The sequence below is a fragment of the Ixodes scapularis genome, unplaced genomic scaffold (assembly GCF_016920785.2).
Source record: "Ixodes scapularis isolate PalLabHiFi unplaced genomic scaffold, ASM1692078v2 PGA_scaffold8__174_contigs__length_109621045, whole genome shotgun sequence".
Lineage (NCBI taxonomy): Eukaryota > Metazoa > Arthropoda > Arachnida > Ixodida > Ixodidae > Ixodes > Ixodes scapularis.
In genome coordinates this window covers 102363460-102378510 of record NW_024609883.1, presented here as the reverse complement: position 1 = coordinate 102378510, position 15051 = coordinate 102363460, and positions in this window count along the sequence as shown.

Genomic DNA, 15051 nt, shown 5'->3' with positions numbered 1-15051 from the left:
ATGAGAAACTATGTTTAATAAAATGGAAAATAATTCAAGAAGGGAGTATACATACTATTACATCATGGGACCCGGTCAACATACGAGACACACATGTTCGTTCGGCCTCAATCTGGCTTCACGTCTTCTAAAAACACCATGATGATGATTGGTAGCGCACTGTATACGCCACAGGACAACAATACTGTCACTAATGCAGTCTTTTACACGTCACTAAAAAAATGTAATCGATTACAATTGCTATTAGTCTTGGCGAAAAAGTATTCGATTAGAATACTTGATCACTTGACGGAAAAAGTGATTGGACATTACTTAAAGAAGTAATCGTTACTTTTCCGATTACTTTATTGTGTCAAGACACATCTTTAGCGCTCATAACACCATTCTATTTAGCGCCCTCTGGGCGGCACCATTTTGTTCGACAGTAGCGCCCTCTCCATACATCCGGAAAATTCAGCGGATTCGGCGGGGTAAAACGAGAGAGAGGGCACGCACCCAACTCCGCTAGCAGACGACAAACCGGGAGGTTGCCGTTCCCCATCTTTGGGCTGTATCGGCGGGCTCTACCAACCATCGAACTCTCGCTCGTGGCTGCCGTTGTGAAGCGGTTCGTGTTCTTAGAATAGTTGTGGCTACTCCAAAATCAACCTATACCCTACTGAAAAAAACCATTTGGCACCTATATGAAAAAAAACGGGTCCATACCGGTAACAGTTTAACCATACCGGTCACCAGATTGTCAAAGGGGTCGCCCGTATGGCTCAAAGGGGTCTCCCGTATGAGCCATAACGGTCACCTATTTGGACAAACAGGTCACTCCTTTGGCAAACGAGTCGCTCGTCTGGGCAAATGGGTCGCTCATCTGGACAAATGGGCGACTCGTTTGGGCAAAGTTGTCGCACGTTTGTTCAAACCGGTGACCATGTTGCAAACGGCACCGGTTTAATCAAACGGCTCTCCGGACCCCGTTTTATACTGAACGTACAGATCGGCGGCGTGGGCACGCCTAGCGTTTTATCCGTGGCAGCCAATGTTTCCGGAAGGCTAAGAGCGATGGTTCACCGATTTCAGATCGTCCGCGTAATGCAAGTAATTTTATTTATATTTTAAGTGCGCTGGTGTGCGCTTATACTGCAACTAAAACTAAAACCTTTTTTTGTTGTTGTTTTACGTAAACGCGCGACGTTGGTGAGCCAATATTTTTGACAGAACTTTAAAACTTTGTCCACCTTTGTTGCCTCAATTTACTTATTCAGCTCGAATCTCTCTCGCAGCCCTTAGCGAAAACTAGGTTACTTTAAGTATACTTTACGGTCTTTTAAGATACTCATTCTCAAGAAGTATACTAAAATTGTCCTTAAAGGATGCTAGCCAGAAGTAGGCCTGTACTGTTAGTGTCCTTTCTTAGTATGCTTGAAGTAAGTACTCTAATAGTATACTTTTAGTAAACTAGCTAAGACCTAAGTAGCTTTTAAGTTCATGCGAAGCGTCTTACTAGTAGCCTGCCCTGGGTATCTTTTAGTGCACTAGAAGAACGTAATGGAAGTAAGCTGGAAGGATCTTGTAAGTATTCGTGCAGTGACTTATCAGTTGCCTCTCTAAGGTTTCTTTTAGTGAACGAAAAGTTTACTATGGAAGTGCGCTGAAAGGATAATCGGAGCATGCACCGAGTATGCTTAGCTGCGCTCACCATGAAATGAGGACAACATTGGGCTTCGTCGATGTGTCTGTGTCATGAAATGGCGTCAGCAGCTCGCGTTGTTTCGAGCGCTGTGGCGTTTCAGTGCTGTACGTAAGCCCCCTGATCAAGTTCTCAGCGTTCCGGTGGCAGGCGTGACCGACTACGTCTGCGATTGCATCGTCCCACAATGAGTGTAGTGACCATTATACGTTGCACACACGCTGTGGACGCGTAGCTTCCCGGCGTGGCGATCAAGAAATGAGCCGCCTGGAAACGACAACAATAGTTGCGTTGACGCAGTGGTTACCCCTCACAAGAGCGCAAGAAAAACTGTGAAAGGTACGTTCAGTTGATATCTTCAGGAATGTGAAAGGTAACCACGGCAGTCTCAGCGTAGTTGTTGTCGTTTCCAGTTCGCTCTGGTTACACGGATGCGGTGAGCAGCCTGCAACAGCGAGTGAGATACGCTATCTACCGTTTGATCCACCAGCTTCGGGAGGCTGATATCAGATCGGGGTCACCAATGCGGACGCACGCGTCTTCACTACAAGTTGTCCCTCCCCCCCATTTTTTTTTTTTTCAGAAAAAAAAATCTTGTTGACTAAAATAACCCGCAAAAGTCAGGAGCTTGGCGGATGAATCCGAACACCGCGTACAAAGAAAGTGGTTGCTTGGTGACAATCAACAAATATGCGAGCATGACCGACTACGTCTGTGATTCCATCGTTTAATCATCAGTGCTACGTGTTATTTGCCCCACCAACATCGACGAGCCATCTTCTGTCGTCGAGAGTTCTCAGTCGGATTATAAAGCAGTGCAGTTTGTGTAGTGGCGCACCGGGTCGCCAAATTGATGCTCCTGAGTTTCGTCGACGCAGAAAAAACAAGCTCCATCGTGTCTGCGTCTGAGAGCTCCGCGTGGTTTCATTGCAGTGTTAAAATTCGAATGATTTGGGGTCTGTTGCTGTCGTGACGCGTTTGAGTTCTTGGTATTTCTATCAGTCGTGAGCGTGACCGACCACGTTTGCAAATACGTCGCTTTTTAGACTTAAGCTAGGTGGCGCAAGCTACCGCCCGTTACCAAGTGCGTTGCAAGGTGTCGCAGCAGAGCCGTTGCCGCAGTAGTATCCATACCCATACAATCATCCAGATGGTGCCGGATTGATCAGCCGTCAGTTTTGTTCTCTTTAAATAAACCAGTTTTTTTTATGAACGTTCGATGATGTTACTTTGAAAACTTTAGCATTCAGAAGTGGGATTACCGCTGAGCCTTCCCGGAACAGTGGTGGCTGCGACAGCCACGTTCGCGCCGACGAACGTGAGTCTTCTTCACGGGCGGTGATGCGCGTTTCACGGGCGGTGATGCGCGTCTATTGAGGAGTTTCAGCGAATATAGGGGGCGCTCCGATCGATCCAACATGGCGGACAAGAGGGGGATAGATTTGCGACGCCCGTAGACCGGTAGCGTATAAATAAAACAAAGCGTGTAGTTCTCTGTTTGTTGCCGTGTGCGAGACGATCATCGTTTCAACCAAGACCTACCGTGATGCTACAGATGAAGTCTTCAAGCCAGTTGAAGGCAAGAAATCTTGCCAGAGTCAAGATATGTGTGCAAGTGTTCGACGTGAGCTCTCACTTCTGGTGCAGCTGTCGTCAAGTTGAACCGAATGTACGCGGGTCCAAAGAAAGGTACATATCAACAATGTTCGCGCGTTGAAACTATGACGCGTACTTTATCTAAAACTAAACTTATCGGTCTGCGGCTACAAACATTTTCGTTGACGTTGCTTAGATGATGTAACCATTCAGGCCTCGCATTAAAAGGTGCCGCGAACTCTTCGGTTGTTCTAGTTAATTGTGCTAAAAAGCGGTTGGATAGAAAGTATGACAACTGCAGCATACAAGGGACGATTGAGGTCTTTATCCTGCGTTCTGTGTATCGAAACATCGGTATCCTTGGTGTTATCTTGCGATCAGCTGGTCGCCGGTCCTCCTGTTTTTACGCGTAATGTAAACAATCCCCGGAAGCGCCAATCTCATTTCTATGTGCTTTTGCACCCCTACAAGCCTCGTTTTGGCTCTTGTGGAAGCTTTATTGTAATATCAATAGTCTCATCGGTCATTCGAGTTGTATGTGCCACGGTGATATGTGCTGACAAACAAGTCTGTATTAAATGCGAGAAGGAGAACGAAGGTAAAGCTTTTTTAACTGTTTCATTTTTACAGAACAGGGCAAAGCTTCTAAAACAAGACCAAACTAAGCTGATATTTGAGTGTGCTCAAGAATGAATGCCAAAGGTGCTTATGCTAAGTTGTAGATGTATGCAGTTGATTTTCTGTTTGCCTCTGCATTGTAAATTGGAAGATATGTATCAGCAGAAGACACATGTCCTTTTGAAAATGTCTTTTATTAGGGCAGAAATAGGTTTTCATACACAACCGAAGAGTCGCAACACCATTTAATGCGAGGCCTGAATGGTTACATCATCTAAGCAACGTCAACGAAAATGTTTGTAGCCGCAGACCGATAAATTTAGGTTTAGATAAGTATGCGTCATAGTTTCAGCCTCAAACACGCAACATTGTTGATATGCACCTTTCTTGATGACAACTGCACCAACGTGAGAGAGCCCACGTCGTCGAACACTTGCACACATATCTTGACTATGGTATAACAAGATTTCTTGCTTGAAGTGAAGATCATCTCGCTACGACTAGCTACGACCACCCACCGCAGCGATGCAGGCGTCGAAGGGGCGCAACGCTGTCAGTCGCCGTCACCCGACGCAGCTCGTTTGGCATTCACAGCTTTCCGCCCAGGTGCTTCGTTTGTACTTGGCACCGAGTGTTATTTTCTGTGCTTGTGTGTGCTCCGTGGCTAGATATGGGCCTCAAAAGCAGTTCTTCAGGCTCAATAGCGTTCACCGAAGAACTTCTGAAGAAAATGCCACCCAGGAAAAAAAGCACGAAGACACAACGCACCAGCTTGGCGGGCTATGTACTGGGTGCGGAAATCGGGCCCTGCGGATTATACACCAAATGCAAACTATCTAAACAAAACAGAAACATTTTTAGGCTCAAACTGATTACTGCGGACTATACGCCTGGACACTGGTGCCTGTTATTATGCATCGTATATTCACTGCTGTTTGTTGTGGCTTGAGACTGCCTTCCTGTAATGATGGAGAGGGGTCCACTGAACCTTGAAATAAAGATATTTGAGCACATCTAGATGCAATGCCCCTTGAAGCCAGATGGTCAGGGAAAAGGTGTGCCATTATCTAATTTGCCAACAGCACACCAATGGTCACGATCAAAACTCACCGAGTCAATGGGCAGTTTTTCACCACAACATTTATTGCCGTGTAATCACCAATTTGGTCCATTAAAAACCTTAAGGGTGTAGCCACGAGCACACCCATTCTGGATCTGCAAAGCTTATGCTGTAGACATGCATCATCACATGAGCATGTTTCTTATCAATCTTAAACGTAAAACGCTAGTTATGCAACGAAATTCCCATATCATCACATTTTTAGCAAATTGAATGGTCCCACCTGTCACACTGTTAGCTTTGGAAGTAAGCCAATTCACAATACCACCAGTGGCAAACATCGTGCCAAGCATTAGTGCCGCATGTAGCACAAAAATGTCCTAACTAGGGAAGCAAACTTAATCGATCGTGTTGATTAAAGCACTCAAGTACGGGAGAAATTATCAATCAGAAGGTCACTCGAAAGGGAAGTTTTCTTGCTGAACGAATATGACTTTTTATTGGGCGTTCCGCAATGTAAGGCCGAAGACATTCACGTGATCGGTACAGAAGCATTTGCTTAGCAGTCTGTCGTGCGTGCCAAAAAACAACAAAAACAAAGGTGGATTAGAAACGCGATAGATTCACCTTTGCACGGAGTACTTACACTCAAAATCGTGTCAACATAAAGCGACTATGGCCCACCTTGCTAGCAGCAATCTTAAAATTTATCCGTGTAGTCGTCGCAGCCGTGCACCAACCGAAAGCGTTGCCGCAAGCCCTTCCGCCGTCAACTTTGAATCGCTGTTGAGTCTGACGAACTGCTCTATGAGGTCCATATCCAGCCACTGAGCACATACACAAGCACAGAAAATAATACTCGGTTCCAAGTACAAGCGAAGAATCCGGGGCGGAAAGCCCTGAATGCCAAACGATCTGCGCCGGGCGACGGCGGCTGACTGCGTAGTACACAGGTTGCGCTCCTTCGACGCCTGCATCGCTGCGGCGGGTGGTCGTAGCTGGTCGTAGCAGATCGTGTCACCTCTGTTGCTCGTACCGAAACACTAGAGCCGCGTAATATTCGTGCTGCCGAAGTTTATAAGCCTACGTTCGCGGCCAACGCATATACACAAAGCCACCGCCCAGCGAACCTATCCCCCTCGTTCTCTTTCGCAGTGTTGCCATTTTAGCGATTTTGTCGCTAGATTTAGCGATTTTCTATACATTTAGCGACGGATTTTTTTAATTTAGCGGCTAGCGACCTTTTTTAGCGACTTTGGTGTTCAACCGTAATCTTATTATTTTGAACAATTTTAGAGATGCTGGTGGGCTAAACCTTATTGCTTCTCTAGCCGAGTTTGCTTTGGGTATATGCTCAATTTAGTGGCGCACTTTATGAAAAATGTCAACACTGTTAACACTGCAGACCATCTCTCCCGCGCCCACGTACCCACGTGCTCTCCGCCAAACGTCATCCTGACCTCAAAGCTGGCCTCAAAAGGCACGAAAAAAACGTGTTTTGACTACGAACTTCCAGAAGTTGTTTGGCGAATTGGCACAGCTGAAGCCTACAAAGCTGACAACGAGCCGTCGACACTGGCAGATTTAGGTGACTTGAGCACAGTCACCATCGAGGAAGAACTCTTCTTCTTCTGGACTGTTCCGTTGAACTGTTCTTGAAGACAAAGCAGTCATTATTTCCGTGGTAAAATTAACAAGTACCCGTTTCTTATTCGTGCTTTCGTACTTACCGCCCTAGTCGTTTCCCAAAGAAACATTACAAATAAAAAGTCCTAGTTGTTTTTCAGTGTAAATTTAACCTCTCAAAATACCTGCGATATGATTATTTGAGGTTCACTTACTTTAAAAGGGTTTAATAAGCTTTTGGAATTCAGCGAATAGTTTAGCGACTTCCCGGCGAATCTAGCGACTGTTTAGTGACTTCCTGGTCTCAATCTAGCGGCGCGCGCAAAGACAAGATGGCAACACTGCTCTTTCGGCGACCGGCCGCCAGGGCGGTGACACCGTCGCTGAAACTCCTCAATTGTTTCCGCCACCAAGGAGAGGCCGTTCAGTGTTCCCGTTGACTCGACGAGAAGGCACAGCCATGGCTGCGGTCCGTGAGCTCGTACGGACCCTAGGGTCGCAACCGGGTTTCGCATCGGTGACCGCGATGCCAGACTTGACGGCGTTCGTTCCCGCCTTCTCTGACTCGTCGTCGGCAGCGAGGGCCATGAAGTGCGCGGGACTGGGCGGCGCATATCAACACGGTGGCGGCGCAGCGCAGTCCGGGTGGAGCGATGAAATAACGCTCGCTGTTGCTTCATCGAAGGTGAGCGGGACGGCTTGAGTGGCATCCAACGACGGGGAAGCGACTGGAAACTTGGTCGAAATGGGCTGAAGAACTACAGATGGTGTTCCCCGATGATGACGATTCGCACTCTACGAGATGATGCTCCGGCGGACACCGACCGGGTGAGTCCGTCGCTGATTATGTTTTCGACAAGAGCTTCTTCTGCTCGAAGTGTGACGTCAAGGAAATGAGTTAACAATGGCGCAGCTTATAATTGCGGAACTTCGGAACATGAACCACGCTGTGATCCTGCGGCTTCAACAGCGACGTTCGCAACGTCTTTCGAAATTTTGCGAACACTTGCTGATTTTTTTTCTTCAAATCACTCGTTGCAGAAGAAGCAGCCAACAAGAAAAAAAAACGACACTGTGTGGGACAAGCTTCTCAAAAAGCTTCGCCAGGAGCTGAAAGGTCACAGGGTATTATAACAACATTTTTGTTAGAAAGTGTTAGCTTTATGGAGAGCACATCAGATTTATATAATGTTGCCATTTTGGTGCTTGGTTAGATATATTTTAATCAATGTCATTATTGCTTTTTCAAGTGTACTTATCAATTATTCATTCATGCAAACTGGAAGCTGTTCGGAACGCTGAAGTAATTGGAGACTGTAGATTTACTGTTTCAGTAACCTTTGCACTGTGAGGGCAGATGACATATGATGTTATTTTCCTCAGCATTAGAAAAAGTTGGTGGGCAACGGGAATGCAACTTTGCGGGTCAGTCAGGGGTCACTTCTGGGAAGCAGTTGCTTAGGACTTCCAATGCTATACTTTGTTGTGCAACTCTGATAATCTATCATTACTGCTTATATTTTCTGTTTATAGCTCGGTGCATGTTCTGCGGATCCTGAGGACGTTGCATCACAAGCTCGGGGACCTGTCTTCGCTGTATCTGCCCTGGCCTCTGCTGAAGAGGCCTCTTCTAGGTCCAAGGAGGCCCGGATAAAGGAGGGCGAGACCTGGGCCAACAATGTCGAGACCAGGGCCAGCGAGCCTCAGACCGGGGCCGAAGCCAGGGCTAATAAGGTCAAAGCCTGGGCCAACGAGGGCGAAGCCACGGCAGGGCCACCGAGGCTCAAGCAAGCATGGAGCAGGTTGAGACCAGGACCGACCTGACTGGGGGACGCTGAGGCTAGGGCGGCCGAGGCCAGAGCACAGGAGGTCGAGGTTGTAACGTAGCGTCCTCTGCATCCGGATGTAAGGTGAAACAGTATATCCTATTTGTCCAGGCCTAACTGCTCGATGTCGCAAATTCGCAACCTAAAAGATTTTTTGCTTAGAAGTTCATTTGCACCAAAAATAACTTTAGTGATCGATTACATATACACATTTGCAGGTACTTCCCCTAGGCGCCGCCATCTCCCTAGCTGGAGAGCGCGTGAGCTGCGCCATAACCTAATTACGATGCCTTGAGACGACGTTGTAGTCAGATTATGGCGCGGCCCACAGTGTACCTAAGTACCCCCCAGCAAGCAAGATGGCGGCGCCCATAGGCCGTACTTACAAACATGCATACAAAGCAAAAAAATGAAGTTTAAAACATTTTTTTATCTACACTTTGCTTTCATTCCCTGCGTTAAATGGTCAACAAGCTTCTTCATATCCCAAAATGAGTACTACTGCTGCTACCATTCTTTGTGATTCCGTAAGTTTTTTTAGTTAAACTGAATGCTGATACAGGAAAGACTTTTTCAAAATCAGGCTAGGCAATATCTGTGATGGTAAAGCACTGAATCGTGATGCGAGAGCTGACCCTGCTTGGGTTTGGAGTTTGACTGTCTCTATGTTTACACACAGTGTCAATTTTCATGCCTGCAGGTGCAGCTTTTAAAAAAAGGTCTATTGCATCCTTTGTGATATAGCAGACGTTCACAGATCATTTTAAATCTCGCTTAGCAGACGATACATCAATGTCTTTTTTGTTGTGTTTTCGTCAGTGATTGACACTTCATGGCAGGCGAGACCAACACAATTTAGACGAACTTGAGGTTTTAGCACCGATTTTCCATGTCACCTAAAAGGAGTCAGTGTGAAGCGCGGATTGAACACGAGTGTCATGTCAGCCTTGACTGCCCATTCGGTGAGAACACGAGTCGCACCTGATTGATGATGCTTCACTAATTATTAATCTTAAATCTGTGCTCTGCTCGGTCCCCCTTTTGGTCACAGAAAATCCAGTGCGTTGACTTCCCAAACTCTTCTTTTTCTCGCACTGACAGGCAACATATTTGCAAACAGTCTTTTAGCTCCTTCACTCTCGCCAAGACGAAAATCAGACCCCGTGCTGTGGACAGCTTTCGTTCGGTGCTCGCATATTTCTTGGTTGTCACTGAGCAATGAGCATAGGTAACCTACTCGAAATAATGCATGTTTTTTTTTCAAAAGTTGACCTCCTAACTTCCTCCGCCGACGCACATTGGCACGGCAGGGTTGTACTAAAGAAACTGATTTCCCAGATACATCATATGGGAACGGCAGGGAGTAGTAAGCCTCAACATTATAACTTACAGTGCGACTAGGACAAAGACAGACAGAGGAGAAAACACAGGACAAGCGCTGATCTAGCAACTGATTCTATTGAAAAGAAAATACATATGATGCTGCTGCTGCTCGTGCAGGCATGCCCCTCCGTGGCCTGGCGCTTCTTCTTTCACTAAACACGATACCAGCCGAGTTATCCGAGATCCAAAAAGCCGATCTCGCTCTTCATCAAAGTCACTGTGGGCTGGCTCACACACAGAGATCCGTTTTGTGTTATGTAGTATGTCTACATCCTTTCTCGGGGTAGTTTTAGGTTGTGTCGGAACATCACTGTCGTGTTGTTAAAAAAGGGTTGGCATCCGCAATCCCGGCAATGCATCGCGAGATGTGTGTGAGCGGTTCCTTTCGTGGAACTGTGGTGTTCTCGTAGTCTTATCTTGAGGTAACACCCAGTTTGTCCTATGTAGGCACGCCCGCAGGAAAACGGGATCTTGTAGACCACTCCTTTTATGCAGGTGACAAACTGCATTCCGTGTTTGATGCTGCTGCGGCTGAGATGTAGGATCGTCATTTCTAGCACGTTTCTTGACTGTGGAGCACACAGAGCCGAGCTTGTGGCAGGTGGAAAAATCAACATTCACATTGTATCTCGAGGCGACTTTCTTGAGTCCGTGGGAAAGGCGGTGGATGTATGGTATGACTGAAGTTTTCCTTTTCTCTTTCTGCTCGAGGTCACATTGCTCGATCTCTGGATCTGTTTTAAGGTATTTCACGATTTTTTCGCAAGTTGAAGTAATGACCGAATTAGGATACCCCGAATCCTTGAGCCGTTGAATTTTGGAAATGAAGCTGGAACTCAATTTGTGGATGCATGTGCTTGTTAAAGCTGTCCTCAGACAGCGAAATGCGATGCCTTGTGTGACGAGTTTAAAGTGGGCTGACTGAAAGTTTAGAAGAGCCTTTGCTGTTCTGGGACTGTAACACCAGCAAACATGATCATCCCCCTCTTTGATGCGGAGATCCAGGAACTGAATAAGGTTCTTTTTTGGGGCTTCATAGGTGAATCGAAGTCCTTGTGTTTTTTTTCGTGAAGATCTTCAGCACATCGTCAAGCTTCTGATGGAAATTAGTCCTCTCAACGAACACCAAATAATCGTCTACGTACCTAAACACAAACACTTTTTGGTGTTTTTCTCCAAGCAAGGTTCCAGATCCCGATCGATCTTGCCTAGGAAGATCTTACTGAGCACAGAGGCTACCCTCGACCCAGACTTCTGTATGTACACCTTGTCCTGCCATCCAATGAATGTGAACTTCAACTCACTCCAAACTCGTCACACAAGGCATCGCATTTTCCTGTCTGAGGACAGCTTTAACAAGCACATGCATCCACAAATTGAGTTCCAGCTTCATGTCCCAAATTCAACGGTTCAAGGATTCGGGGTATCCTAATTCGGTCATTACTTCAGCTTGCGAAAAAATCGTGAAATACCTTAAAACAGATCCAGAGATCGAGCAATGTGACCTCGAGCAGAAAGAGAAAAGGAAAACTTCAGTCATACCGTACATCCACCGTCTTTCCCATGGACTCGAGAAAGTTGCCACGAGATACAATGTGAATGTTGTTTTTTCCGCCCGCCATAAGCTTAGATCTGTGTGCTCCACAGTCAACAAACGTGCGAGAAATGACGATCCTACATCTCACAGCCGCTGCAGCATCAAACACGGAATGCAGTTTGTCACCTGCATAAAAGGTGTGGTCTACAAGATCCCGTTTTCCTGCGGGCGTGCCTACATAGGACAAACTGGGAGTTGCCTCAACATAAGACTACGAAAGCACCACAGTTCTATGAAAGGAACCGCTCACACACATCTCACAATGCATTGCCGGGATTGCGGATGCCAACCCCTTTTGAACAACACGACAGTGATGTTTCGACACAACCAGAAACTACCCCGAGAAATGATGCAGACGTACTACATAACACAAAACGAATCCTTGTGTGTGAGCCAGCCCACAGTGACTTTGATGAAGAGCGAGATCGGCTTTTTGGATCTCGGATAATTCGGCTGGTATCGTATTGAGTGAAAGAAAAAGCGTCAGGACCACGGAGGGGCATGCCTGGACGAGCAGCAGCATCATCATATGTATTTCCTTTTCAATCGAATCAGTTGCTCGTTAAGTGCTTGGCCTGTGTGTTCTCCTCTGTCTCTCTTTGTCCTAGTCGCACTGTAAGTTATATTGATCTCTACCGTAAACTCGCCCCATTGTCCATTCTGCTAAGCCTGAACAGTTCGGTCTTTTTTTGGTGACCAAATTCGGTCGGCAGCAAGACTGCTTTTTAGAAGTGTGAACGAACCATATGTTCTAGCAAAAAATGTGCCTATTAGAGAGGTTCAACTATTAGAACCATAGCTATACTTACTGACCTTATAATGTGAGGCCTAAGTTTCCACATTCCACCAGGATGGGCGAAGAGGTAGGCATTGGAGTCTATGGAAGAAGCTTAGCAATGTTAAGGCATAGAAAGGTAATGGTTCTTTAAACAGCGCTAACTGTATTGTTGGTTTCATTTCTGAATTGTTTCGTGTTGTCTCTGTCTCTGTCGTGTCCTTAAATCTCAGTGATTTGCTTTGTTCGTGGTTTGCAAAGTTTCAGCAGACCCGTCCTCTTTTTTAAAAGGTTTTTTTTTTTTAATTAGATGCTGTATATGGGGTGTCTGTTCATGCAGGCTTAGGCCATCCCAACAATCTCAGGACTGCTTTCTGCTGATCATTTTCATAACCTAAATATAATTCTGTTAGAACCCAGGGAACAAATTTTGCAACAGATATATCCCTCATTGCCTCTACGCACGCCTTATAAATTCTGGGAACTGGATGGAAATAGTGTATTAGGTTCACCACTATCTTTCGATGATTTTCCGAGTGATGCTGCCACACTCCACGAATGCGGCCAGCGGAAGTTCTCATTCAGCCACTTTAGGGCACGCAGCATTCAATCGGTTGAGGCGTTTTCAAAGCTGGAGGATATAGTAGTGCCTCGATTATATGACTTTCAGGAGACTTCGCGACAACATTGGATAATCCAAAAAACAACAATTACGGGACAAAGATATGCAGAACTTCCAAACAGCCTTTAAGCTGATAATCTGCTGGAATCTGAAGAAGCTAGAACCCTCATGCAACTATGAATGTAACCTAGAAATTGTGTAATAGAGGTGCCAATCAATCTTTATTATCACATTGGAACTTCAAAAGAAATCAGTGAGTTTCTGCTGACTCGTCCAGTCGTGCATACTCCGGGGACGCATAATTGGGGTTTTACTGTATCCACTGTGGGACACATTTCATGCTCAATCGCATAATGTGTAGAAGTTTCTTAAAAAATTCTGGGCGTTGCCTTTAAGGACTAGCATTTTCAAAATAAAAAAAAAACAGGGAACTCCTTTAATAAACGACGCAGATCAAGCCTGGAATGTGCTCGACAGCGGATGTTTTCTTCAGCTTCGATAATACTTCCCCAGTCGTCTGCTGCATGCTGCAAGATTGCCAATTGAGAACTTCTGGAGGCTGCAATCACAGAGTGGAGAAGCGTAATTATAGTTGGATGCACATACTACAGTCCATGTGCATGCTCTCTCAAAGGGACACTTGCATGGCTGTTAGGGATATAGCTAATAGTAATCAATAATATTGATTACTATTAGCCTTGGCACACTCGCAACTGTTGTTTATTTGGAAAGACAATTTACTATATAGGCCCCTTCGGCCAGCCTAGTCATCATCACTTCGCGCGAAGCATTTTTGTTTATTAGTGCGATTGATGCCTCACTTACACACTCTTTTCATTTTTCCTAAATATCATATTCCTCATGCAGTTCTCTGCTTGTTTTGTCATTGTATCTGGCAAGAATCTTAACATCGTGCAACACCAAGGAACAGGGGCATCTATTGCAGTGAATGGCGAGGTGGCCAGACAGGCTAGCTCGCGTGGCAGCCACGTGCTCATGGGCACGTTCATTCATGCATCCACAAATTTATTCTTGTGTTTTATGCTGCAAGGCTCAGACGGCTGCTCTATGCTGTTGATTCTGTGGCAGAGCCGAGCCATCTTATTGGATGCCAAGGACACCACAGGAATGCGGTGGCGGTGACCGACTTCCCTTAATTGTGTGAAACTGAGGGTATGGTATCACAGCTGGTCTTACATTGGACCTCTCACGAGTGGGTTTGTTTATCCAGAAGCAAGCTACTTGCAGATGTGTATAATTCAGGTCGCCAAAGGCCTGTTAAATAAAGTTGAGGCATAAACAAACCTGCTCGTGAGAGGTCCAATGTGAGACCAGATGTGGTACCATACTTACACTCATACCTGCCAACTCTTCCGAATTTTTCGTAAAATGTACAAATTGGGACTAATTTTACGATTTTACGAATCTTGCTTCAAATCTTACAAAAAAAATATTTTTTATTTTTTTTTGTTGTTTTTGTAACTCCGTTGTTGGTGGTATCTTGCATTGCCACAAGAGGGCGATAGGTACCGTCCACAGCAGCGTGGTGGTTTTTACTATCCGTCTATCCGGTGGCCACGGATCGAAAACCAATCCAAAGCTCAAAGCCTTTGTTTGTGTGTTCGGCGGTGCACAGGTGCACGTTGGTTCGGTGTGTTCAGACGTTGTTGGGCCTCGTTGTTTCGGCCAGTTTCGAGGCAAAAAGTATGGCGTCTGTGTTTGTTGCACGTGTAACTGTAGCATTCTGCTGGTCACTGTGGCTTTGCAACGCAATGCCGAACTCGAAACCTCAAAAGAGGTACTTTCAGGTGTTCCTGAAGTCCTACACGTCGAAATTTCCGTGCTTCATGCCGCCCAAAAAGCAAGAGAAGTTTGGATTGTGTAGCACGTGCACGCGTGATGTAAGCGTTTCTCACGCTGGCCAGGCTGACATTAAGCTGCACATCGCTTCGCGTAGCCCCCCCCCCCCCCCCCCCCCCCCCCGCCGCAGCCGCGCGACGAATTTGAAAGTCCACAGGTTGGCAGGTATGTACACTCAGTGTCACACAATTCAAGGAAGCCGGTCAGCGGTACCGCACTACTGTGATGTCTTCGGCACACAATAGGATGGCTTGGCTCTGCCACAGAATCAACAGGCCCAAGCCCCGCCGTCTTAGCCTTGCAGCACAACACACAAGGATAAAATTGCTGGGTGTGTTTTGGGCGTTGTGTATCAGATACCAATATTGTGAGGGGCAGTGTATATGGGCCAGATGTGTGAATGACCC